General features: G+C 35.5%; 1 protein-coding gene across 4 annotated transcripts in view; it reads left to right on the forward strand.

Annotated features, from left to right (window-relative positions):
- Nucleotides 1-26,081, forward strand: part of LOC147833617 (uncharacterized) — a 185,537-nt gene that overhangs the window by 46,782 nt on the left and 112,674 nt on the right. For all 4 annotated transcript variants that reach the window (XR_015509108.1, XR_015509107.1, XM_087283757.1 and 1 more), the window contains exon 2: nt 772-898. The gene's annotated coding sequence lies outside the window, so the exon portion shown is untranslated. The remainder of the gene's footprint in view (nt 1-771; nt 899-26,081) is intronic.

The following is a 26,081-nucleotide window of genomic DNA, read 5'->3' on the forward strand; positions in this document are numbered from 1 at the left end:
CTCAGACCCATATGCACAAAATACACACAGTGTAAACTTTCTATTTATGTACGCAATGTGTATATTTTATGATGTAAATAAAGTATGTTGTCACATTATGTTTAATATAATTATTTTTCGAGGGATTACACAGACAACAGTTGTGTATTGTATGAACTAAAGGGTTGTATTGTTTGTACTAATGTGCATTTCAGTGTCTGAAAATGGGTGTTACAGTGTGTGATTAAAAACACTGAGAGGTTGTGACCTATATATGACAAGCACCATATGTATCTTCAGGCTGAATTATATTTGACATGTTTGCAAGTTCACTTGTCCGTCATTATTGGTGGAAGCTTGCTTTGAGCTTGCCCATCGAAGTGTCTTTTTTTTCATTATTGGTACATACCCCTGTTTACATTTCTGGAGAGCGTGAGATATGTTCCAGATTTCAAATTCCACTTGCTAGTACTATTCAGGCCTAATGTTCTTGTCTAAATCAACCAGAGGCCGCTGTCAAGTGACCGATTGACTGAGTGACTTACTGACTGACCGAACAATCCCCCCAACCAGCACCTTTCCTTAAACCCAACCCATAGTGTTTTCAAAAGCACCGACTGGTAAACCCACTGCATTCCCTGGAGCCAACTGATTGTGTTTTTAAAAGTAATCCACAAAAAGAAAAGCCCTCGCAGCCGCCTGTTTTTAATCATTTATTTATTTTTCAGATTTTACCACATTCTCACCCTGTTATTTACTTGTTTATTAAAATGTTTGCCTTTTGTTTTACAGGATTTCTGGAACCGTTCTTCATCTGACTCGAGCTCCGTTGTCACAGTCAACTTCTCTCTGCATCCACCAACATATGTGGTGAGCTACTGGTGAGCCAACTGACAACAGTGGAACAGCTGTCCACACAGTAAGTGGTTAGCTGGTAGCGCAAAAAAAAAAAAAAAAAAAAAAAAGTGTTCATTTTAAAGACAAAATGCAGCCATACATAGCTATGGCTACATAATTCATACTCTCCAGACATGTATATGGGTGTACATTTTTACAATGAACCTGTTTTTTTTTTTTTTTTTTGATATATATATATATATTTTTTAATGAGCATGCATTTTACATTTAGCGATGAGCTCTCATCATCTTTTAACCCTCCTGTAGACTTAAAGGTAAAAAAAAAAGAATAAAATAAACATTTTAACAGTCGAAGAAACAACAAAGTTAAAATACGTTTTGTTATTTAGCTTAAAGTTTCAAGATTGTTTAAAGTCTTCATCAACAGTATTGTTTATATGGCAAACACATTGAAAAATTGTCACTTGAAGGACTGTGAAAAACCATTGGCTGCAGTGGATCTTGCGACTTATTGCATTATAAAAATGTGTTATTTTTTTTTAAAATGACAATTTTTTTTTTTTTAGCAATTAAAATAATTACACTTTCATCACACATCACTTCACTGCACAGAGTTATATGACTACGGAAGACTAGGAAGACAAGTTTCTTTCCCAGTTTGGAAAAAAAAGAACACATACTGTATATATATATATATATATATATATATATATATATATATATATATATATATATATATATATATATATATATATATACATACGTAAAGTATTTTTATTATTTTTTAAACTGACATGTAAAGCTTCGACTTCGTAGCTGCCTCTCGCTCTATGGTGGCAACCGGCTGCAAATGCAGGTTTGTGTAGGTCTACAGCACTAATAAAACAACCAATTCTTGAGCGAGCTTAGAGAATAATGTTAGCTCCACTGGTGTTCCCATAGGCTGTTGCACAAAAAAGTTGCTTTTTATTTGCATATAGTTGAAGGATTCTCAACTTTGTCAAATCGCTCGACACGCTTACCTTGTCACCAACGGTCGCTGTTGCTTGCAAAGATAGAGGTCGCCGAAGATTGCTTACTCTCCGTTGAAATGAACGGTCGCTTGCCACTTTGCCGCTGCGAGTTGCTTTTAGTGTGAATGAGGCTTCAATGGATGAATGGTTTTTATTCACGTTACCTCATCCTTCAGTTTCTCATCAAATCATAACCAATCAAATTCTCTCTAGTGTCTGACACGCCCCGCCCTCTTCAAGACGCTTCTCATTTATTTTTCATTTGATGCACTTGAACTCAACCAATATCACTGGCAGAGCTATGTGAACAAAACAAAACACTATTGACTGTTTTTAGAAAAGGGGCGGAGACCTTCAAATATGCTATCTATTTTTATTAGTAAAAAACAAAGAAAATATGTCGGCTGATGCGTACAAGAAAAACAAAACTACAAAGGAGTAATTGTCACCTATAGTGTACTTTCTGGCTGTTTTAATTGGTTGCCAAAATGAAAACGTCTCCCAGCAATGTAATTTACGCTGATGATGAAGCTGATCTCGTTCTCTCTATGGCTCCTCTGAACACAAGAAGCGTTTTTTTTAGGCATTGTGTTGTTAGTGTTGTGAAGCAGAGATGCTCCAGATGTGCTTCTACAGTGGTAAACGCGTTGTCGGCTGTGGTGAAGTTCATCTGTCGCTTCGGTATGTTTTGTTGCTTGACCCAGCGTGGTTTCTCTTCACACGTCTCTGCCTGCTGTAATGTGATGGCTTATGTATATAGAAAAGGAAATAGGGCTGGTAGTCATGCATTTTACTTGGTAATGAATGCTTGAAGTCTTGACAGTCTTGAAAAAGGCTATTAAATATTTCCACTGCTGTCAACGTTAATAAAGATGTTGTTTATTGAAGGGGTGAAGTGGGGAATGTTGTTGTTATGCTGAGTGAGGTGAGTGGTTTGACTATAAAAGAAAAGAAAGGGGAAAAAGATGAATGCTTTAGTGATGCACAATTTAATAATAAAGTATTTGTTGTCAACAAAATTATATATATATATATATATATATATATATATATATATATATATATATATATATATATATATATATATATATATATAAGCAAAATTTACAATTAGATATTATGCCCATACGGGAGCGCACTGTATAAACGTATAATCTGTATATCCTACGTGTCGCATCCTGATGCACTTGTGAACAGATGAGTCGTGGAGTTTTAAAATAAAAACACTCTGGTATGGCTGGATTTGGCTATATTCAAAGAGTTTGCTGTGTCAAAAGAATAGTCCCATATAAATAGTAAGTTTAATATAAACAGATAAACTTAAATGGTCACAACACACCAAAACACATTTTTTGAGCTGTTGTCAGTCATATACGTGTCTCACACTGCTATAAACATTATTTGGACACATATATTTCACAAAAAAAAGTGAAAATTAGTTGTTTTGGTATTATTTCAAGCAAATTCGTTCTTCTGGTTTGAAACAAACTTTTTAAGCTGCGTCACACCGATTAGATCCTTGCGTGTATTCCAGTGTGAAGAGTGGATGTCTGTGCCCTGGGGTTCTTTGTGACGTCTCTGAGTCCGCATTATTAATTCATAAGAAAGACTTGGTTCAAACCAATCAGTGCGCTCTATTGTGAATGAGGTGCAACTTTGTTAGTAGTTATGCATGATCGCTTCGAAGAAGGTTTTTACCTGTTACAGTGTTCAGAAAGCAGAGAGACGCCACGTTGTGCTGTTAAAAAAAGTGGAAGAAGAAAAATTGTTCAGACACGGGTCGTCAGTGTTGCGTTCATAAATGTGCTGCAATGAAGGTTTTGTTTTCATTTCCCTGATATGAGAGCGCAGCTAGATTCACCTGTGGATTACAGTGCACAGGCCACACGACAGTAATACATTTGTAAGGAACATTTTCACTCAAGAGCTTTTTGTATCTGGAAATGGTGAAATCTGGATTTGCTGCTCGTCTTTTTTTAAAAAAGACGTGGTTCCAGTTGGTGTTGATTGTCCTGTCTCTACAGATTTGGTAAGTAATCGATCAGTGGTCTTTGTTTGTTTATTCAGATGGCAAAGTTAGTTTGTATCGTCAGCAATATTCTTTCAGTGTTTAAAGACATCCTTAGTCAAAATTATTTCTAGGTTGCTAAGTTTACCGTACAAAAATATCACTACAATATTATGGACTGAAAGATCTGCTGTAAATGCTGCTCTCCGAATGTAAACACTGCAATCAATCTATAACCGTCGTGGATAATTTTTTGCATTTTGTGACAGGATGGTCTATACGCACACGGCTTTCTGACGCTACCAAGTTTTTTTTTTTTTTTTTTCCTCCCATTTGCCACGCGGTATCAAATATTTTATTAAAGCTACAATGTTCCAGCATTTCCTTGTATGCAATATCATGTTTATCATGGGAGGCATGCATGAAATGTTCCTGAATGAAAGTGCCAAACTGCAGTTATAGTCCACAAATTAATAATTTGGCAAATAATTTGATTACTGATGCCCATGCAAACACAGTCACTGTCTTTCTCCCCTGTGTCTGTGTGTTTGTTTTGCCTCTGTGAAAATCAGTGTGTGCTTAAACGGGAACTCTTATTTTAAAGCAAAACCCTCTCTCTTTCCCTCCCCCTACACTCCCACCTAAACCGAGTTGGACACACCCACATTCCACAAACTTTCCACTACGTTTTCCAAACTAGAGGTGTGAAAACACCCTGCTGAAAAAGGGGGGCTTCGTGGCTCTTAAAAATAAGGGAAGGAAATAAACATTGTTGTAATCAAGCAAGAAAACATCACATACAAATTAATGATCCCATGTGCAAGTCATATGGCTGCTGATCTTTTGATTATGTGGCTGCTACTGCAGATCCAGCTGATGTAGAACTTGACCTTAAGTGCATGCAAATGTCCCAATGAATAGCTCTTTGAGCACTGCATATATTGAATCCCAGTGTGGGTGAAAGTTACTTCTAAAAGTAGTGCATTACAATATTGAGTTACTTCCCCAAAAAGTAACATATTGTGTTACTTGGTTACTTTTAATGGAACGTAATGTGTTATTCAGTTAAGGTTAAATCTCTTTTAGAACTTGAAGGTGTTTTTTCACCTTTTTTTATAGAGAAGCTCTGTATTTAACAACCACCTATTGTATATAATGAACATCTTCATTTTCCTTTAAAAAAATAAAGGATAAAATTATATTTTGAGAACTTTCTGAGTCCAGAGCTCTACATGCTGTATATACAGATTAATAAAAGCATTTGAAGTTATGTGTTTGCTATGTTTTGTGTTATTAGTTAGGTAAATTCACTGTCCATTGAGTTAAAGACTGCAATAAAGTCCAAGAGTACTAACATGAAAAAATAAAATAAAAATACGTACACAAATCAAAATAAGTCTTTCAGTTTCATAAATTGAGTAAATTTCCTCACGTGGCCTTAACAAAGGTGTAAATCATTTCCCAAAAGAGAAAAATCATAGCCCCCGACAAACCTGAGCACATTGTAAAACATTTAAAATGTTGTTTTGGTTATTCTAAAATGCTTTAACCATTTTCAATATTAGTGTTATTATGTTAGTAAATACCTCCAGAATCAAGAGCATCACCACCACGTATTCATTAAATGTCGGCATTGTCTTCTGAGGCTCTGGCCGTTTATTAAATAAAGAAAGATTCCTGCAGCTTGTCCTACCGCAGCAACATTTTTTTTTTCTGTTGAAATTTGACACCAGTTAATCAGGAAGTGACAATTTTGTACTTATTTGACTTGTTGAATGGAAATCGTGCTTTATTTGCACTTGACAACAATTCACTTCTTTTCTTCGATAAGTTCAAAATAACAAGAATCCATTGCAAAAGTGTAAGTCTCCGGCCTGCCATCGTTTCTGTTTCTGACTGTCTGTAGTGATGACGGTCGATTCGCAAATGAATCGTTTGTTTTAACCGGATCCTCTAAGTCAGGAATGTCCAAACTCAGTCCTAGAGGGCCAGTGTCCAGGAGAGTTTAGCTCCAACCCTAATTAAACACACCTGATCCAGCCAATCAAGCTCTTACTAGGTATACTAGAAACTTCCTGGCAGGTGTGTTGAAGCAAGCTGGAGCTAAACTCAGCAGGACACTGGCCCTCCAGGACCGAGCTTGGACACCCCTGCTCTAAGTGAACCGGTCAAACCAGTTCATCAGTTTATACTGAGTTGTCTGAGTTTTTGCTGTAAATAAATCCAAATTTCAATGCAATAAAAATCTGCAATTCTGTATTAAAATAACCTATTAGCATCTCAACATAATTAATTTGTGATCTAGTTACATACCACTAATGACATTGGCAAATATATAAGTTTTTAAAAATACATAACAGCTGTAGTGCATGAATTCTGCTGTCATAGGCAAACAGCAGGGATATTCACTGGTCACGGTCAGCAGCAGATGAGTGTGTGTGCTGGCAGATGTGCAACAGATGTATGGTCAGGAGTGAATCTGGCCGTGACAGGAGCCACTGAACCTCAGTATGGGTGTCTTCAGCTCTGAATGAGGAATTGAAATGGGAAAAGTTAAGAAAGAATAAAGGTAATGCTGAAAATGTGTCAAAAGCAGGATTAAAAATAGACTGTAGAATGTGAACTATGCCTAGGCAAAGTTCTGAGTGAAACAGAGTACAGTATGGCTGTCTCGAACATTAATATAATACAGTGCAGAAACATGTGGATAATAAATTAATTAATTTATTGTTTAGACATAAATTACCATAGTAGACACGAGGGGTAATTAGTGGCTTACAAAATTAGCTTAATTAGCTTACAAAATTAGATTTTGAGATAGTCATGATTGAAGTGTGTGTACTGTATTATGTATATTTAAATACATATAGGCATTCATATATATATATATATATATATATATATATATATATATATATATATGAATGCCTATATGTATTTAAATATATATATATATATATATATATATATATATATATATATATATATATATATATATATATATATATATATATATATATATATATATATATGAATGCCTATATGTATTTAAATATACATAATACAGTACACACACTTCAATCATGACTATCTCAAAATCTAATTTTTTTAAGTAAGAATATTTCAGCACTTTTCTAATCATAATAGTTTTAATAACTCATCTCTATAAGTTTTTTAATATTATTTTATCTTTGTCATGATGACAGTAAGTAATATTTTATTAGATATTTTTCAATACACTTCTATACAGCTTAAGGTGACATTTAAAGACTTAACTAGGTTAATTACATTAACTAGGCAGGTTAGCGGTAATCAGGCAAGTTATTGTATAACCATGGTTTGTTTTGTAGACTATCGAAAACAAATATAGCTTATTTATTTATTTTATTTATAGCATATGATTTAGCTTTCTGTATGGAGTTTGCATGTTCTCCCCGTGTTTGCGTGGGTTTCCAAAGACATGTGCTATAAACGAATTACTGGTTTGTAAACATTCAGGATGCGCATGAAAAAAAAACGGAAGCTTTAGCACTTACAGCGAGGGAAATGAGATCTGATGCGGTACAGAGTTTGTTGCTGTATTAGAGATACATTATATTGATTACATATATATATATATATATATATATATATATATATATATATATATATATATATATATATATATATATATATATATATATATATATATATATATATATTTGCATAATGCTTTTAGTGTATTATAAGATCTTGTCACTCAGTGATAAGCACAGTTATGCAGCAAAAGGTCTAAAAGGACTGACAGGTCAATTTGTGATAGTACCCTTCAAATGGATGTTGGAGAAAACAAAATGGCAAAGAATTCATCCCAAAATATTTAGGGCTCTATTTTAAAGCAATGTACTTTACTGTAAAATGTATGTTTTCTATATTTGTATTTGGCATCTTACCGCACAACACGACTTTTTTTTTTGTAACCGATATGTGAGGTTGAACCAGTGTGACTTTGAACAGTGAGGAATTTCCCCTAAAGGTGAATTGAGTAAGCTAAAATGTCCATCGTGTATGTGTATGAATGCAACAGTGTATGGGTGTTTCCCAGTGTTGGGTTGAATCCACTGCGTAAAGTTGACTGGATAAGTTGATGGTTCATTCCGCTTATGGAGACCCCTAGTTAATAAAGGGATTTACCAGAAAGAAAAATGAATGAATGAATGAATGAATAATTAATTTAGTATTTTTTGTTAATTTTGGTACACTTTGGTTTAGCATTAAGTTAATTTTTCCCCCCTCTGATTTATTTATTTAGCCTTTTTTATGGTTTTGGTCCACTATGTCCACTGTTTAACATTTAGCTTAAATTTGTTTTCTTTTATTTATTTATTTATTTATTTATTTATTTATTTATTTATTTTACTTATTCATTCATTCATTTATATTTTTTATAATATCAATTTTTGGGTAGGCTAAATTGTCCGTAGTGTATGAGTGTGTATGGATGTTTCCTAGAAAGGGTTGCAGCTGGCAGGGTATCAGCTGTGTAAAAAAAACATGTGCTGGATTAGTTGGTGGTTCATTCCGCTGTTAATTTGCTTGCTTTTGGTTATTTTTGATTGATTGGGTGGCTTTGTTATATACTTGTTTGTTTGTTTGTTTGTTTGTTTGTTTGTTTTGTACAATGCACAATGCTTTATCTACAAAAAGGTTCATCAGTCCCCACAAAAGACCTAGGCTTTGACCACTCAGTACTTCAGAAGTGATTTCTGACTTTTCCGGCACTCCGACACCTTAGAGGCGTTTTTGTTCAGACTGGAAAGCACAGGCCAGCAGGCACAGTCTTGTACAGATAAAAGCTCTTCCTTTATCAGTGTAAGGTGCTGGAAACTGATCCCCAACAGCACAGAAAAGACTGCCAGTCTCTTACACACCAGAACGTGTGCAAAGAACCATTAGGAGCTAAAGGCTGGGGCTGCGGAAATCTGTCTTCATGATAAATGGGGCTTTCCACCAAAAAAGGGATGAGAAAATTGAGGCTAAGTCAAAATTGGGCCTGGACATCACATCGCTCCTGTCTTTCATACACCTGTCTGATGTTGACTGGAACTGTTGGAAAAGGGGGAAAGCAAATGCAGTGTGTGAAAAAATACATCTGTGCTGTTTTCCGGCTAGTCGCTGATGAAATAAACAAACTCATTATGTTACACAAGTACAGATCTGCCTCTCCTCAGGAACACAGATGGTCAGTTAGCATCAGGTGTACATCAATATTGATCATGTGAATACTTTAAAAGCATGTTGATTATTTTATTGTAGATGAGACCAGATTACAAGTATTTTCAGGGGGGTTAATTGTCTTATTTTTAAATCTGGTGGGCCGGTGATATGGTGAACAATATGCATGTATATTTTAGTAAAGAAGTTTTGAAATAGCTGAGGATGCTTCTCATCCTCTTTACAATGAGTTTATACCACTTCCATCAGTAGACGCTTTAGGCAATCATAGGCATTACGGAAAGTTTACCAATTGGATCTCAGTCCAATTGAGCACCTTTGGGATGTGGTGGAACTGTAGATTCAAATCATGGATGTGCAGCCGACAAATCTGCAGCAGCTGCATAATAATATCATGTCAATATGGACCAAAATCTCTAAGGAATTGTTCCAGTACCTTGTTGAATCTATGCCATAAAGGATTAAAGCAGTTCTGAAGGCAAAAAGGGGTCCAACCTGGTATTAGTATAGTGGACCTAATAAAGTGGCTCATGAGTGTATTTATTTAGTGGAACTGCCTTCTGTATACTGGTATTGTGTTTGATACATTTAGGCAAATACAGATGCTTTATCATTCAAGGATTAGATTTAAATGGAAGTGACCAGGAATATGAAACACTGAATGTGATTTTATTAGTAGTTCAGACATAGAGCTGAAATCCTATTGTAATTAGACCATTCATTCAATTAGACCAGTCCAAAAATGACTGTTTAATAAAAGTGATCAGGTAAACCATACCGTAAGTCGTAAATGCTAGAAACATTATCCTGATGGTTGCGCAACAGCAGCACAAAACACACAAAGTAAATGTTCAAAACTCTTAAACTACTGGCCACAGGCTATAAGTGTCTTACGTAGCTTGGTTCATATGGGTCAGATCCGGCCACCCCCTGGTGAAATTTTCAGGTATGTAGCTTTTCTTTTTTAAATGCCTGCTGTTGCAAACTGGGTTTTTTTACAGATCTGCATCACAATAGCTTGTAATAGACAATATACTTGTAGAGAGACACATTGGAGTCTGAAAATTATTAAACAATGTAAACATTCCCATTGAGGATTGCCACAGGACAAAAAATATGCCATTTTGACAAATATCTCAAAACTATGTCTGAAATTAAATAAATTATAATGACCAAACTCATAAAGGTGCATACAATAAAATAAATATGTAAATAAATAAATAAATAAACAAAGTTTGACCACATGATGATGCTACAATCGAGTAAAAATTTCAGCACAAAACAAAACATGAAAGCATGACATTTTAAATTTTATTTTTGTAAATCACTGTGAACCATTTATATATTTACAAAACCAAAAATATATATATTTATAATATTTCAATCACTTGAAAACCGATAATTGTTTGTAGCTATATGTAAATTTTATGATTGTTCAGCCCAATTTCACAATAAAACTTTTGTTTTATTTTTTATGTACTGTCAGAAGGCTATTTGTTCAAATTCATCTGGTTTCATTTGTACAAACATGTACAATAAAAATTAATAAAATAATAATAATAAAAAATGTGTACCCCGAACACCCCCCTAAACCAAACTGTCATTAGCAAATCAGCATATCATACAAAAATGTATAAATTAGATCATACAAATGCATGTGCAGTAGCCCCTAAATCAAAAAAAAAAAAAAAAAGGTTGCCATGATATTGCATTGGTTTTTTGTATCCTCCGACTTTGATAATTGTGTTGTGTTAGTAATTGTGCTGTTTCTTGTCATCTGGACTTCACTTCCCATGATCCCCTGCACCACTGAATTCCTCATTGTTCACAGCTGCCTTCCATTTGCCACTTATGCTACCAATCAATAAAGTTGCAGTCACACTGGGCTTTTCTTCCTGTAGACTTCCATTCATACGCACTTGAATGCGTCAGCCCATAAACACAGGCTCATGCTGCGTCAAGTTTCGTAGGTTGCTGCGGTGCAAAGTTCAAGCTTGGTGAACTCCTGGTTCACCTGGGGCCTGTTTCAGAAAGCAGGTTAAGTTAAAACTCAGAGTAGTTTAACCCTGAAATGAGAGAAACTCTAGGTTTTTTGTTTCAAAATGGCAGGCTTGTTAAACTCGAGAAAGCAGGGTAAGTCAAGCCTGTTTCTAAAAGAGAGTTAACTTTAACTCAGAGTCAGTTACCGTGGTAACTTACTCTGTGAATCTAACCTGGTCCGGAGCAGGTTTTATTCTCTAAACTCTGAGTTTCTGTCGGTCTCCTCCCCTTTTTAAAGATTAAGCGGTATTTCTCGCATTAGTCTTACATTTTCACACACCTATTTTAGAGCTCATTTTGGAGATGTGCATAAAAAAGATTGATGGAAACGTCATGATTCACATAACTTTTGAAAATACGCATAATATAACGTGCATAACTGAGTAGGTTAAACTTTTATTTGATAAGATGCACATAAACTACGAAATGCACTTAACAAATTATAATATGTACATTAAAAAATGGTTTGTTAGAGATGATGATGAAAATGTGTGTGAAAGGACAAACCAGCAGACTGAGCAAACTGCAGAACATCTTAAATGGTGTTTTAGTCATTCTAAAATGCATTTACTGTTTCAGTATTAGTGTATATTATTAATTACCTCCGAGCGTCTGGAGCGTGTCAAGATCTCCGCGTCTGGCTTCAAACGCCCCGACGTGTTCATTGTGTGTCAATTGTCTTCTGAGGCTCAGGTAAATTAATTTAAAAAAAAATCATTGATGCAGCTTATTCTACCAGAGTAAATTCTGTTTTTACTGTTGATATTTGGCGCAAGTTAATCAGGAAGTGATGATTGTGTTCTCTTCGACTCTTTGGATAAAAATGCTGCTTTATTTTTAGGCGTTATTCCAGTTTTGCACAAATGTATGTAATAGCCTATATTTTGATGGAAACACAGCTATTGCCTACATTTTTGTCACACACAGAACAAAGTCACGTACGAAGCTTGTCCTTTTTTTTCATAAATAATTAGCTTAACCTTCGACATGCACTGTTACTAGATTAATGGGATTATTATTCTGTTTAAAAATAATTTTATTACTGCTTACCTTCTTAATGTTATATCAACCTCTATCACTTGATCAATAAAAAGGCAGACACATAACAAGTGCACTGTTAAATCTATTAAAACTGATAAACGTGTATAAAAGTTTAGAAAAAAAAGTATAAACGTCACACATTACATTACTTATTTTATTATACTTAAAATGTTTAAATACTTAAAATTAAAAATTACGTATTAACTTGAGCAGCAGGTTTCCCACGCTAACTGTCTCTGTTTCACTGATGGTTGCTTCATTTTAAATATATACACTCATATTTGCTATAACTTTGCATGAGCACATCAAGTTCAGCTGGAGAAAGAAATGCTGATCTCTTTTTTTTAAGATGTTGCCATAGTCACTCGTTATGTCTGCGCTCCATTGATAATGCCTTTTTATAGTCACGGTGTGCGCGCTTAACTCTGAGTTGGTCTACTCAAAGTTGATTGACCCAACTCAGATCAGCTGTTCTGAAACCGAAAACTCAGAGTTTTTAATGTCTCGGTAAATCAACTCAGAGTTCAAGTTTAAACTCCGAGTTGTTTGAACCTCCTTACTGAAACAGGCCCCTGGTGACCTGCGAAATCACATCACTCGACTGCCTGAGACCAATCAAAGATCAAAACATGACCTCTCTGGACAGAAATTTAAAATATGGAGCAATTGTTAGCTTTTTAAATGTTTAATCATCCTGGCCTCATCTAATACTGCCCCTTTTCGCAGAGCCATACTATAGAATTTCGCAAGCTCAAACTCTAGTGTAACCGCAGCTTAAGCCCTCTGTTTTTTATTCCTCCTTGCATCTTTTTTTTTTTTTCTGTTCACACTGTTTGTTTGCCTCTGCATGGCTGGTTCTAGTGTCAGATTCTGTGCTGTGTGTTCCATGTGCTTATGTTGTGGTCATGTGATTCCTTTGTTTAGTTTTCCCACCTGTGTTTGTTTCATGAATTTCACCTGTGTTCTCTTCCCTCAGTTTAATCATGTGCCTTGTATTTATACCCCTGAGTTTTTTTTTTTTTTTTTTTTTTTTTTTTTTTAGCTCCTTGTCTGGTATTGAATTGTCTTCCTGTGTGTCTCAATGTGTTAGGTCTAGTGTTCCTGTGTAAGTGTCACAGTTAATAAATATGTGTGTTTTGATAACTCCTGCGATCCTGTGCCTTTGTGAGAGAGTGATTTGTGACATCTAGCTTAATTATTTAATGATTTGGTTTATCTTGATATCACCCTTTTTTATGTTTTGTAGACTTTATGTTTTGAGTTATGTTTCGCCTTGCTTGTCACCCCATAGATTACATTTTATGTATTTATTTATTTATTTATTTATTTATTTATTTTTTATTTATTTATTTTAATACAATTCCCAGAGACTTGTTTTGTGACGATGATATTTTGTGATTTATAGAGTCACCACCTTCACATCCTTCATCCAATTTCTTTTGGGTTTCTACAAAACAAGAGAGTATTTATTTATTTATTTTTTGCTTTTAATGTTGCTCAATAATAATAATAATAATAATAATAATAATAATAATAATAATAATTTTATTTATTTATTTTATTTATTTTCATATTATTATTATTTACAATTATTATTTATTATAATTTATTATTTACAAATGTTTTGTTTATAGCTTTCCTATTTCTTACGTTGTTTGCTTGTAATAAAACATCACAAAACATAAACGAATACATATCTGAAAAAAAAGTATTATTGTCATCTGCTGTTGTTCCAACATTGTAAAACTATTATTATTATTTTATGTTTTCCTAACCATGAGGACGATAGATGATATATAACCATGTGTGTAATTAATTAATCTTGATCATGAATGTCTATGGGCTGTTTATAGGGGTTGCTTTGTGTAAACATGCAGAACATAATATCAAATCTCAGAATGCATTACTGCTGTCCTTGTCTACAGCACTACAGGGAAGCCTTGAGGGTTTCTGTGTATGCACTTAAACTTTGGCAGTTTAAACGATTCTCCCAAAGATTTGAGAATATTGGAGGCATATTTAAAGTCTTAACATATTTATACTAACTATAAGAACGTTGTCATGTTAGTTCATTAAGATAATTTGCTCTTTATAAAAAATCAGTTCATGGAGATGAATTCCAATGAAAGATTATTGTCTGTAATTTTGCGCACGTTAAAAAATAAACTTGACCTCATGTTGTGTCAATCGTATTGACACACTGCCTCTGAAACTTTTTTCAGTCATAAAAATATTCAAATTGCGTTTGATTTATTAATTTTATTTCTGATTTTCGCTTCCAAATAAGCACTTTGGGAGGAGTTTTTACAGTTAAGAGCCACCATACAAGTGAAAAGCTAAATACAGAATGCCATCAGTTGAGCTACAGATATTTTTGACAAACACTGTGCATAAAATAAAAATAAAATGTGGTGGAGAGTTGAGAACCCTTATGCTGGATTCCGTGACTGGCACACCTCTCTCCTGCTGGTGCTTGCTGTGTGTGTCCATACATTTGACGTACTGCCCATAGACATTATAATAAAAAGCATGGTTTGCCATTGGTCCGTTGCTTTGGCACGTCAACCTGCAAGGATCTATTTTCATGTGGTACTGCCAGACTCTGTTCAGGATTTGTTTATGTTCGTGAATGTGTAAAGTACCACAAGCAACATATCAAAATTCCATTGATTTCCTGACATAAACTTTACATTTGAGGATGATCCAGTGTGGCTCTTTGATAATGAGCTGAACTCTTCCTCAATGCAGCATTGGGTAAATACAATATGCAGCCTATTCCTCTTTCTTTTTCTACATTGGAGAAGGGGAACAAAGTGTCACAGCTTGAACTGACTCTGAAATGTTTTGCAATTTTTTTTTTCCTATTAATATGTATTTGCAAATGAAAAGAAAACACAAAAATTTCAGACTTCACTGTGCAAAGGCCTTAACTCAGGCAATTCTGAACGCACAAAACAACAAACCTTGAAACAGGTGACCTACTGAAGCAGATGAGCTGCATAAGATGAAGAAAATACAAAGAAGAAATATCACAGGTCACACTTTTGCCAGATAACAACATCAAACGTATGACAAAACCACCAAATGTTACAACGAAAGATTGGGTAAAGGTTTCCTGATCTACTCAGTTACAATTTAACTAATGCTATCAGAATGGTCAGAGTAACAACATTAATCGATTATGACTTTTATCTATAGTTTGTCCTGCTGAGAGTTTAATAGTGTTGAGGGTATTTTTGTCTCACTTTGGATCCTTTAATACCAACTGCATACCATTAAACACCAGAGTCTACCTAAGAATTGATACTGACTGCTTCAGTCTCATTACTACCACAGTGAAACCTACTGGTTACTTCCCATAGGATAATGCACATTGTCTCAAAGCTTTCTCATATAATATAGCGAGTTCCCTAAACTCTATCATAGTGACCAGATCTCTATATACTATATCCATTGGGATGTACTGGAATAGGAGATTTGCATCATGGGATGTGAATCCATTAAATCCACAGTATTCATGTAAATTTAGATCAGAATGTCAGTTTCTAGATGTTAATCTAAGTCCAATGTTTCCAGCACCTTACTGAATCAATGCAGTGAGGAATTAATGCAGTTTTCAAGGTCAAATTGGCTCTAACCTTGTACCAGCAAGGTGTACCTAATGAAGTGGCTGGTAGACTGCCTGCCTATGATTTCTGAACCAACTGCTTTGATGTATAATTTTATGGAGGTAAAAACATCTTGAAAGGTTCATTGATTGCACATAAATTCACTTTATGCTTCTCCTGGAATACCTGCAATCATAAATCCTATCGTACATGTATTCCAGAGGGAAAGCCAGATGAATGATTTAAAGCATGGGAGATCTGCAGCTTTCATGCACTCGCTATCATTAATTAGTGAAGGGTATCAAACCCTCATCTCCCATGTCTAACAGACAATTGGGAAAACTCCAGAACATCGAGTCATTAATTACATTGCATTCCAGTTTCGAGCTCTTGAGGTAACCAACCATCACATCAGCCCACTGCAGGTATTGTGATGGCGTATTCCCACACATATTATTTCTAACTACTGGAAAGAGCTAAAAAGCTTGATTCCCGGAGCTAGCTAATGTATTTTCCCTGACATCAGTGATATAAAAGATGAATAACTTGATATACTGTATCCTAATATGTGGTACACTGTGTGTTGGTGAAAGCTGATGTACATTGTTAAAGAGTTCACTCAATACGTCAGGGTTTGATATGTAAGGTAGATGTTTGCCTGAGGAAAAAAAAATCATTTGAAATGTTAAGAATAAAATCTATGATTTACAAGAACTAATTACAGTTGGTTATATTGACTATGTAAGCTTCAATGTAAGCAAAGGACTGGGTCTTTTGGATTGACAGTTATAGAAAAAAAAAGTTGTTTAAAGATGTTTTAACTGTGGGTGAGGAGTTGATTTGAAGGAACAACATGTAAGAATTTGTGTCTGAATATTTATATAAGTATAAAATTAATTATATAGGTTTAGAAAATATTTTATAGTTATATAAAACATGCAAATATGTAAAAAATATGCTTTAAGATGTTCAATATTTTATTAGACTGCACAATGTAGCATTGTAATAGAACATATGATGTATTTAGTATGATAAAAAAGCTGCTTCTTTCCTATAAAATCATGACTCAAAGTACCGTAAGAAAGTGCACCATTCTAGTGACACCTTTTGTACCCTTTAATTTCTTTCTGTCAACATTTGATTTTCATTTGATTCTTGGGGACTTTGTAATGTGTGCAGAATGTGATTTTGTATTGGCTTTTTGGAATATGCATAGGTGTCCATTGAGAATATGGCAGCATATTGTGCTCCAACAACTTCATGTACTTTTTTTATCATTAATAATGCCATCTCAGAAGTGCAGGTTACATTTGACAAGGGTACTGACACAACCCCATACCATGACAGACCCAGGCTTTTGGACTTTTTGCTGGTAACAGTCTGGATGATCATTTTATTATTTAGTCCATAGCACGCACTGTCCATTTCTCCTCCCAAAAATACCTGAAATACTAATTCATCTGACCACAGTACACACTTGCAGAGCCCAGAGAAGTCAACTGCCCTTCCGAACACTGTTAACATAGGGCTTCCTTTTGCACATTGCAGTCTTCACTGGCATTTGTGGGTGTAACTATGTACTGTGATACTTGACAAAGGTTGATGTGATGATGTCTCTTATAGATGAATGATGATTTTTGATGCAGTGTCGCCTGAGGGATTGAAGATCATGGTAGTTCAGCTTGTCCTTTACGCAATAACATCCCTCCAGATTCCTTGATTTTTTTTTAATGATGTTGTACACTGTTAAAGGTGAAATATCCAAATGTCTTTCTATTTTTCTTTGAAGAACATTGTTTTAAACATTTCAATAGTTTTCTGATGTATTTGTTGGCAAACTGTCGATCTACGGCCCAGCTTTGCTCCTAAAGGACTAGACCTTTCTTGGATTCTGCTTTCTACTTGCAATCACCTGTTGACATCACCTGTTTCAAATAACATCGTTATTTAATTAATCCGATTACTAGCCCCAAACTGCTCCTGTCCCAACTTTTTTTTGGAATGTGTTGCAGGTTTGAGTGACAAAAAAAGATGTATATTTACATATGAAATTAAGTTGACCAAAAAAACCATGAAATATTTTGTTCATATTGTAATATTGTAATGAAATACAAGTCAAAGTAAATTTAGTTAATCACAACTTTTTTTATTTGCATTATTTTTTTACTGTCCAACTTTCTCTGATTTTGAGTTGTGTTAAAAATGTTAATAAAACAAGTTTGTAAATTTTTAAAGTCTAAATGTAGAAATAAGTAAATAAATACAATAATAATTAATAAAAATAGATAAAACATAAATCTTAAAATATGTAAAACTGCTAATTTACAGATATTTATGATTTATGCTAGACAAACACTGTGCTCATCTTTCTTACTCTGACTTGTCTGTGGTAGTCAGTGAAGCTGAGTCAGTAGCTCCACCCCTACTACTACTACTACACCCACTTTTCAGAGAAAAGATGGATGTAGTAGTAGTAGTACTTTATAAAATCTCAAAATTAATATGAGATTGGTTAACATGACTTCTAAAATGTCTAAATTTACAATGACAAGCCTACATATACAAATACTCTGGTAGACATAGACTTTCCCACATTTCAAACAGCCAAAAAAACTTTTTAGACAGTCAAAATATCATGTTTTCAGCTGATCGATTTTAAGGAGTCCATAAAGTACCCTCATTGTTGGTCGATCATGCACAGTTCTGCATCTCTTGTGGCATACTTCAGCATTTTTATTAGTTTATTTGCAAAACCAGCCAAGCATACCAGTATTTATCCCAACATGACCGCTGTGAGATGTACAAAATATGACAGCAAAGTCTTTTCACAACAAACAGCACAAATTGAGGTGAACATGGTGGGTGAACTCTTAACCCAGCGTGTCTTTGAGAGATACAGTTGTTCACCCGAAAATGTGTCATAGTTTACGCATAGTTTATGCTATTTGAAATTTGAAAAGGTTGCTTTATAGTGTATGAGGGTGAAAAGTATTTGATGTATCTTTTATCTTTTGTAGCCTACTAATGAATGTTCTGCAGAAGAATGAAAATACAGATTTAGAATAGCATTAAATACTGTACTGTAGGTAAACAAGCACAGATTTCATTATACATTAGTAAAGATGCATAGTATCTTAGTTTATGCCAAAATGAATCTGATACATTTGAAAACACACTCCACCAAGCAATTAAATGTTTTAAAAAATCTAAAAGAAACTAAAAAAAATGTGGATTGTCAAGGAAAATTTTATGATGATTTATCCATTGTCTAAATATAGACACCTAATAGACTGACTTCACATAGTGCAATCCTTCATTGCTATTTGCTGTCTTATTAATTTTTGGATCATTGTTATTTTATTATTTGATTTTCACTTATTAGCAAAATAAATCATTCCATTACATGTATGGTGTGAAGCACAGTTGCACTCGCATTATGCCCATGATGCCTGCAGGCCTTCAATCGACTAAATTAGACTTTTTTAAAAGAAGATAATATGAAAAATTAATAAAGTAATAGTTTGGTTAATACTGTGAAAGTGAATAGCACATACCAGTATCTGAGTCGATATGTGATACATATTGCATGTGTTCGAGACATGGAAAATGATTCTAATACATTTGAAAACGCACTCCAGCAAGCAATTATGTTTAAAAAAAAAAAAAAAAAATCTAAAAGATACTAAACAAAATGTGAGTTGTCAAGGGGAATTTAATGATAATTTACCCATTGTCTAAATATAGACTAGACACCTAGTAGACTCACTTCACATGATGCAATCATTCATTGCTGTCTGTTTGCTGTCTTGTTTATTTTTGGATCATTGTTAATTCATTATAAGATTTTCACTTATTAGCAAAATAAAACACTCCCTTACATGTATGGTCTGAAGCACAGTTGCACTCATTATTCCCATGATGCCTGCAGGCCTTCAGTTGACTAAATTTGTCTTTTTTAAATGAATGTAATATAAAAAATTAATTAAGTAATAGTTTGGTTAATAGTGTGCAAGTTAGTAGCACACACCAGTGTCTGAGCTGATATGTGATACATATTGCATGTGTTCGAGATGTAAAATCATTGAACATTCAATTCATGTTTATTTACATGGCTCTTTTTGCACATTAGATTGTGTTAAAGGGCACCTATGGTAAAAAAATCTACTTTTCAAGCTGTTTGGACAGATCTGTGTGTTGGTATAGTGTATAGACCGTCATACTGGGGTGATATGAACACACCCAGTCGTTTTTTTTTCAATTTAACTACAAAAAAAAGGGTCGGCCAATTGGAGCTGTTTTCAAATCGATTGCACCATTACGTAGGTGTACGATTCCCCCCGCCCACCGAATTAATTGACAGCTGCGCGCATTAACATGTTCTGGTAGGCGCGTGTATATGTCAACAAGACCAGGCAGACATATGCAAAGCAACCGGGAATAAAAGCTCTGTTCTGTTCGCTAGGATCAGCAATCATCATCAAATGTGATTAAGAGTAAGTTTCACATGTTTAAAGCGTTTTTAAACAGAGTATGTGTGTAATTAATTACAGCGTTTTACTTCAGCTTTACTTCATCAGCACAGCCGGGTGTCAGAACATTTATAAAAGAAGACGCTTCAATCTCGGTTTGTGGAAGTTAAATCAGGTTTATTTTTTACATTAGCATAACAGATATCCACACAGTACTTGAGGTTAGCCTTAACTAAGCTAAGCGCACTCTATCTGTCTGCCTGCCTGCCTGCCTATGTGTGTGTGTGTGTTTCATCTGCAGTGTGTGTGTGTGTGTGTGTGTGTGTGTGTGTGTGTGTGTGTGTGTGCGCGTGTGTGTGTGCGCGCGCGTGTGCGTGCGTTAACTTTGTAACAATATTGTGTGTGACTCATCAATGCAACTTCACAATACTGATTAGTAAAGGTTAGTTCTTACTGTAGTATCTCACAAACGCTACGTGAGACCTTCTTCCTTTAAGTCTGTCTGTTGTCTGACGCAGTTGAGGGAGGAGGCATGTAGAAATAGTGGGCGGGAAAGACTCGTCTTAAAGGCGCAGTACGACAAAACCACCCCCTGCTGGAAATCAGTATAAAACAGCATGTTGTAAAAGGTATAATAAAAAATCTGATGGGTATTTTGATCTGAAACTTTATATACACATTCTAGAGACGCAAAATACTTTATTAGATATTAGATATTTCAGATATTAAATCTGAAAAAAGGGGTAACCTAGGTGCCCTTTAAAGCAGCTTAACATAGTTCGAGTAAAGTCCAAATTTCAGAGTTGAAGTTCAGTTTAGTTCAGTTCAGTGTGGTTTAAATTTCACTACTGAAAGTTCAAACATTCTTTAATTCATTCATTCATTTTCTTTTCTGCTTAGTCACTTTAATAATCTGGGGTCGCAACAGCGGAATGAACCGCCAACCCATCCAGCATATGTTTCACGCAGCGTATACCCTTCCAACCGCAACTCATCTCTGGGAAACGTCCATACACACTCATTCACACTCATGCACTACGAACAGTTTAGCCTACCCAATTCACCTGTACTGCATGTCTTTGGACTGTGGGGGAAACTGGAGCACACGGAGGAAACCCATGCAAACGCATGAAGAACATGCAAACTCCATACAGAAACGCCAACTGAACCAGCTGAGGCTCGAACCAGTAACGTTCTTGCTGTAAGATGAGCACTACCTAATGTGCCACTGCCTTGCTGAAAGTTTAAACACTAAAGAGTAAATCCACCGAAGCGTAGCTCCACAAGTCCTGGTCCAAGCAACTGATGAAGTAAAAAAAAAAAAAAAAAAAAAAAAAAAACCTAGAGAGAAACCTGGCTCTGTTGGGTACAACCATTATTCTTCTGGCCAAACTTCCTATGTGGAGCTGCAGTCTAGGCATCAGAGGCTGGAGAAGCTAGTCGTCCATCATGGAGAAGCTGCAGGTGTGAGTAATAATAATAATAATAATAATAATAATAATTCCTTACATTTATATAGCGCTTTTCTGGGGACTCAAAGCGCTTTACACACAATGGAGGGTCTCCTCATCCACCACCAGTGTGCAGCATCCACCTGGATGACGCGACGGCAGCCATTTTGCGCCAGACCGCACACCACACACCAGCTGATTGGTGGAGAGGAGACAGCGATGAAGCCAATTGGAATATGGGGATGGTTAGGAGACCATGATAGACAAAGGCCAGTGGGCAGATTTGGCCAGGGTGCCGGGGTTAAACCCCTACTCTTTTCGAAGGACATCCTGGGATTTTTAACGACCACAGAGAGTCGGGACCTCGGTTTAACGTCTCATCCGAAAGACGGCGCTCACTGAGCAGTATAGCGTCCCTGTCACTATACTGGGGCATTAGGACTCACACAGACCGCAGGTTGGGCACCCCCTGCTGGCCTCACTAACACCACTTCCGGCAGCAACCTAGCTTTCCCATGTGGTCTCCCATCCAGGTACTGACCGGGCGCAGCCCTGCTTAGCTTCAGTGGGCGACCATGTGAGAGTTGCAGAGAGCTAGCTGCCGGTTAGGTACTGATGGGAGGTCAGGCTGGCCTATAGGATCAATGCAGGGACTCATTTGTCACTGTGGTCTTTCAGAAATCATGCACTCAATTTCTCCATGACCACTACATCATCAGATTAGGATACGACCTGGTCCAGGATTATGGATACCTTGAAATCATCTCTTCACAAGTCTTGGATCGCACCAATGGCGCTGCATAGTCTTTAGGGACTTCTGGATGAGTATCCCCAGGTGGAAATAGAGAATAAAGAAAATAACATGCACTGTTTTTAAATGTCCACATATTCAACAAGAGATTCACATGAGGTAAATGTCATCCTAATAGAAGACCAACAATGTAGATCATTAATGAATTGTTATTTAATGAAGCAACATTTTTAAAATTTATGAAATTAACATTTATTGAGGCAAATGTGCTTTGCACATAGTGTTTTATTTATTTATTTATTTATTTAAAAATCCCCCAAAATGCATCTACATCTAAAGGCCGAACATCTGTAATAAATCAGTTTATATATTTTAAACAATAATTTGGACTTCTTATGGCATGAAAATTAAAGCCATATTTTTTTTACGCATGTTGTGTTCCAAATGTAAAATTATAAAGGCAAATTAACCCCCTTTAATTTAAAATAACTAACTTCAATTTATATACTACATATTATCACTGAATAACACTGTTTTAATATTTAATGTGTTAATATCGATCACAGTGTTAATTTTATCACAAAACTAATTCTTGAGCCTTAGTCCGTTGAACATTTGCAGATATAAAGCAAAATGAGTCATTGGGGTGGTACATTTTCAAAATGTAATTTTTGTTCTTTTTAGGTACTAATATGTACAATTTAGGTGCTGATGTATCGTTTTATTGTACCAATTTTGACCTTTTGGGTACTAATGTGTGTCACGATTACCAGCGATAGTATTCCATTAGATCGCTGGATTGCACTAACTATAACCATGGACTACAAATCCGCCATTTATGGACTACATTTTCATACATGCACTCCGGTCACACTCACACATGCTTCCTCACCTAGACTGATTACTCGCACCACCTGAGGATTGTCAGAGACTGATTGCACACTATTTAAGCCACACACTCACCTATTTACTTTGCCGAGTCTTGTTCACTGTAAGTAGCACTACAACGCTTATCCTTGAGTTGTTATCCTTTGTACTGACCTTAGCCTTGTTAGCATCCTTGTCTTTGTCTGCCGCCTGCATTTTGACCTTTCGCCTGTTAATGATTACCATTCTGGACTGCCTTCACATACCCGTTTGCACCTGTATTGACCATTGCTTGCCTGACGACGAATAAACCTGCATAGTGGATCTTACCTCAGTTGTATGTGTCACTCCCCGTGGTTACAACGTGTAGCTTAAAGGCTGATTTATACTTCTGCCTCAATCGCAAATGTATGCTGCGGTTGCGTGGTCACATAGCTTTTGCTGTGGCTGACGCACAACTCTTAAAAAATGCAAGCTCTGTGTCTCGTCGGCTTTGTACGATGGAGCAAGTGTTTACTGTAACATGAAATTAGCTCATTTTATGAATATTAATAATCAACAATAACGGTTTATTTTTAATTATTAATATTCCGGCTTAAGCTTCAGTCAGTTTGGTCAAACAAACATATGATTGTAAATGATCATGCTCGCGCGACCGAGCGGATTCCCAGATTATGAATATTAATTATCAACAATAACGAATTGTTATTAATAATTAATATTCCGGATCAATTTATTGTTAATTTGACCAAACGAACACTAGCAGAGCCGCCGCTCTTCCGAGCGGACTGGGTAATCTATTCATTTAGAAAAAGGGAATTTAATTGCTACTTCTTGTGAAGTAGATTAATCATTCAAAAGTTTTAAACAACTTATAATAGCTAGGCAGGGGAATCTGTATTTCAGTGACATTTTCTCGTGAGGCAAACAATACAATTCATTTGATTATAAATGGAATTTATTGACTAGTCAGACGTAACGAACAAACACACGCACAAACATACATTAAACACAAAACAAAGGTAAACCACGTGGAGATATCGGGTCTAAAGAACGTGTAACAGCAAAGAGAAATAGTAAAGCGAGGAAATGGAGATTTCAGGTAAAAAAAGTGACAAAACTTTCAGGCCCGAAGGCCACCGACAATGATGTTCTTCTTAGGACGTTCTCTTTCTGCCCAGATGTTTGGGGGGAAGTGTGCTTATACCTGCGGGTCACGTGACAACCCGTACAGCATTCTGACCAATGATTTCAGGGGAAAGTTTGCGCGCGAACCTTCCTTTGTCTCTGGGCTGCTCGTATGCAAATTTGAGCGTCCGCCTAAAGCATGCGGACAGGCATTTAATACAGGGCTTTAAAGAATAAAGCAATGCGAGTTATGGTCTCGATCTATGCATCATGTGTTGTAAAATGTCAGCAGAAACCCATCAGTACCAAACATGGGGGGGTTGAAAGTACATCAACATAATTTTTCATATCCTTACAATATTTATGCTTTACAAAGGCCTAAATGGAACATGCATACAGGTTATAAGAGATGTTACACAGGTAAGAAAAGTCAGAAATGAGATACAAAGTTTACAAAACATAACACATTGGTTTTGTGCTGGTTCTGGATTTGATGAGTTCATTTTCTTTCTTATCTTATCTGTCATGTTCTTTTGAAGTAGGCAGAGAGTGGTTCTGTGAAGTCTCCCAGACTTGTTAACATGTCACCACGGATTACTAAGCCAGACTTTTCGTCGCCAAGTGATTTTATTGTCCTGGCGATTCACCCAGATTGTTTTCTGGAATGTTAAATGGAATGTTTATCTCCAGAATACAGGTTACAATATGTTACATTACTATAGTGTCGAGCCCCGTGCAGGAGCTCCAGAAGGAAACTTTTGTTTTGTATTTATGATATGATTAAAGCTGTTGCATGTCCCTCAGTTCCCGCCTGTGAATGAGCGAGTTTTAGCTACTTCAGAAAAAAAAAACAGAATATGTTTCCATAAAGAAACTCGACATAAGAATATAACCTCACTGCCAACTATACATGCACCGTGCAAGGCATGTGCTGTGGGTCACACCAATCACTCGACACAGAAGTATGAACCAGGCTTAATTCTGGTGTACTTTGAACGGGAGCGGTGGTATAATGATACATCGCTCCCGAGTACCATCATTATTTCATAACAGCATATCTGCGATTTTATCATTCTTCTTGAGCACCGGTACAGCTAGTGCTCACAACTGTTACACATGATATACATACGACCAGTGCTTTCTGCACATGTTTATTTTAATTTTTTTTTTATTATTATTATTTGCACTTTGTCTTTGCATGCATCATCTGCATAACGGTCCTAAGAGTGTTTTATGAAAATTTAAAGGGGTTTTCTTTAAAATGAGACCAAACTTTTGCATTTACACCTCTGCACTCAGATTTCATCATCTTAAAATTATAAGGTTCTATCTTACATTTTTTGTTAAAAATTGAGTTAATGACATATTATTATTAAATGACCACTTATTTACATTATGGGATACTGTTTTTATAGTTTGTTTACATTTTAAGACCTTTCATTAAAAAACAAATATTGCACACGTACTGTTGTTTGCTGTGGAATGCAAAAACTTTGAAGCTCAATATCTTAAAATCATTCAGAATGCAGATAGAACCTTATAATTCCAAAGTGACAATTTGGGAAGCTTTTGAAATTGAGTAGGCAAAATCCTGGTGGAAACTTCAAAATAGCACTTGACTTCAAGAGGTTTAAGCTATAAAAATGGGGCGTGT

This window comes from Danio rerio, chromosome 15, assembly GCF_052040795.2.
Source record: "Danio rerio strain M-AB ecotype USA chromosome 15, GRCz13ab, whole genome shotgun sequence".
In the NCBI taxonomy this organism is placed as follows: Eukaryota; Metazoa; Chordata; class Actinopteri; order Cypriniformes; family Danionidae; genus Danio; species Danio rerio.